Here is a 3,115-nt window from a genome sequence, read left to right as displayed (position 1 = left end):
TATATATATATACATATATATACATACATATATATAGCGAGAGAGAAAGAGAGAGTCCGACAGACCGATATATAGATAGATAGATACTAGAATATATATATAAACTATTATTCCTTATGTTTCAGTGGACTTGGAACGAAAGACATTAATTTGGTGAACCGATAAATCAACTGAGCAATTATAAATGATGTTTTGTATGGATAGTGTCAAAAATGCCGTCTGTAGATTATCCGTTTTCAATGAACGTTGACCTACTTTCATCAAATGTTGCGTAGTGTACGTCGTTCCTGTGATTGTAGACTATTTTATTGCATTTAATGACAACTATAAACGATACATCCACTTACCAACGTTCTGGCTAATAGTTAGTTATCACAGTTTTATCTAGGCAGTTGACCGGGAGACTCACGGGTCTAGGGGCCCAATTCAGATCTTCGTATGATTTGCCTTGCTGTCAGTCAATAAATACTATAGGGCGCCAGTACTTTGATTTGTTTGGGGGTTTACAATGCTGCTAATACGGCCCTGGATTATAGTCCCTTCAATATCGGAAATAGAAAAATAGAAAGAAAACTTCATTTCCAGTTAGATACAAAATCATAACTGAAAATTTTCTGCATCTGAAAAATATGCAACTATTTAGCATGAAGATACTTTTTCTTGCTAAAAGCAATACTGTAACCATGGTACATTTATTGTTCTGGTCCCTGCTGTACTCGCTTGACAGTAAACCAATATTGCATAATGATCTTTAGTCCCTCATATCTGATCACGAAGTGTGAAAATGAGGTGCTTTTATTTCATTTTGAAATCAGAATCATGCAACCGGATTGTAAAATTAAAACAGAAACATATCTATGAAAACTAAACAAAATACATTAAAAAAATTTCTTAGTTTTGTCGTATGTTAATTATTGCAGAACCAATACGAGGTCGGGCTTAGGCATTTTATTTTATAAATTTAAAACTTAAGAAGATATATGTTTTCAAGCGTGTTATTGTATCAGCCCTATTCTTCTTCGGTTGTGTCATTTTAAAATTTGCTTTCCATTCCTTGTATGTTAGATTGCATTCATCAATCTCACATTCCTCTTGAAAGAAATCTCGTTTTCTACACAACAGCGCCTTCTTATGATATCTCTTTTTTCAATGCTACTTTCTCGTTGTATTTTTGCAGATGACGGGGCAAGCATGTATCAGCTAAATGATGATGACCTAATTACAGTCTAAGGTGTAGGAGAGACGCAAAGAATATGTAGCCTGAGATCAAATGGTCAGTGGTTGACGAAGAGAGTGAAGGAAACTTTACAAACCCCAGGAGTGTACGAGGGTGAGCTGAATAGTTAATATGTTAACTAGGAAAGAGTGATGCTAGAGATGTGAAATCTGGCATACATTAATTTCAGTGCTTATTATTATTAGATGCATTCCGGGTAGACTCGTATCTGGCTGCTCAAAGAAGACTTCAAAAGTAAATAATAGTCACTTACCTGGAAAAAAATGGACAAAATATTGCATCATGGTGTTATCAAGTACCTGCAGAACAAGAGTTTAGCCCTCAAGGTCATTCATGCTAACATAATTGCTACATTAGGGGATTACGCTCCAACAGCACAAAAGTAGGTGCTGAATTTAGGAGAATCTTGAAAATGACCCAACATCTGGACGTCCTGCAACTACCATCACCGACGAAAATATTGTGTTCATCACATGGTAATGGATGACATGCGATTGAATATAAATCAAATAGCGAATGCTATTAGTATATCCCGTGAGAGAGTTGAGAATATTCTGCACAATGAACTTGACATGACGAAAGTTTCTGTTTAACGGGTGTCACATCTTCTGACACCCGAGGAAGAACACACCGGGCTGATCACATTACGGGAAAACCTGACATTATTTAAAGCAGATCCAGCTAGTTTCCTTGAACTTTTCCTAACCCAGGATCAGTGTTGGGTTCATCACTTTGAGTCAGAGACAAAGAAACAATCCATTCAGTGGAAACACCCCGCCTCACTTGTTCCAAAGAAGGCCAAGGTCGTTACATCTAAAGGGAAGGTGATGGCCTCAGAATTTTGGCCGCAGCGTTTTGTTTATTGACTATCTTCAAAACGGCCACACCGTCAACAGAGAGAACTATGCCAACTTGATGAAGCAGTTACGAAAGGCTACCAAAGCCAAACACCCAAGAATACTAACGAAAAGGGTTTTGTTTTATCAAGATAGTGCTCCAGTGGACATGTCTTTGGTTTCAAAGGCTGCTGTGTGTGACTGTGGCTTTGAACTGGTGCATCACCCTCCTTATTCTCCTGATTCAAACCCATCTGACTATCATCTGTTCCCCAATATGAACAAACGTTTGGCTGGGAACTAGTATTGCGGTGATGATGACTTCATATCTGCTGTCGATGACTTTTGAACCAACAGCATGAGAGCTTCTTCACCAATGAGATCCAGGCATGCAACACCGATAGAAGTTTGAGGACCACATAATTTGTTCACATTCCATGAGAGTATTTTAGTCAGCCTATGAACTTTTCAGCCGACCTTCGTAAAATAGTCCATTATTTTGAACATTTCTTCCAGTCACTTGTCTTATTTGAATGAAAATATGCATTCATGTTAAAACTGACTAAAAATGAACTATTCTGTTATTTAACTGATTTACTACAAGATTATTAAAGCGATGAGAAATAAAAATCATATTCACTCCCTTCGAGTAAAAGAGATTGATAAAATGAGAACTTGTTATTGGTGAACAATGAACAACTGTCAGGGGTAATAAGAAATAAAAGGCGCTCTGAAATGCTGGGTCACTTACAAGATGAGGAACTTAAGTATCACCGAAATTAAATTAGGCCGGAAAAAAAAAGTTCTGTCGCATTTTAATACTACCATTGGAAGAGTACTTGTGTTTTTTTTTTCAATACTTTCGGTAACAAAGCATTAATATTTAAATTCAAATGGTTTGTTTTTCCTCATTTGTAGATTAATTTATACTATACTATTTAAATTCGTATCCATTTTACCCTTTTAAAATGTGTTTAGATCAGACTCGTATCAGACATAAATGCTTTATGAATTGAAAATTGGTATTTCAGCAATAAAAACG

The 3,115-nt window shown here is 36.3% G+C and overlaps 1 long non-coding RNA gene across 1 annotated transcript in view; it reads left to right on the top strand.

Moving 5' to 3' along the window:
* The window catches only part of LOC128248385 (uncharacterized), a 40,364-nt gene extending 37,467 nt beyond the window's left edge, over nt 1-2,897 (top strand). The window contains exon 2 of the long non-coding RNA XR_008264624.1: nt 1,178-2,897. This is a non-coding gene — a long non-coding RNA (uncharacterized LOC128248385). The remainder of the gene's footprint in view (nt 1-1,177) is intronic.
* Nucleotides 2,898-3,115: the final 218 nt, after the last annotated feature.

Source organism: Octopus bimaculoides, chromosome 7 (genome assembly GCF_001194135.2).
Source record: "Octopus bimaculoides isolate UCB-OBI-ISO-001 chromosome 7, ASM119413v2, whole genome shotgun sequence".
NCBI lineage: Eukaryota > Metazoa > Mollusca > Cephalopoda > Octopoda > Octopodidae > Octopus > Octopus bimaculoides.
Note: the sequence above shows the minus strand (reverse complement) of the source record. Positions and strands in the feature narration are given on the sequence as shown.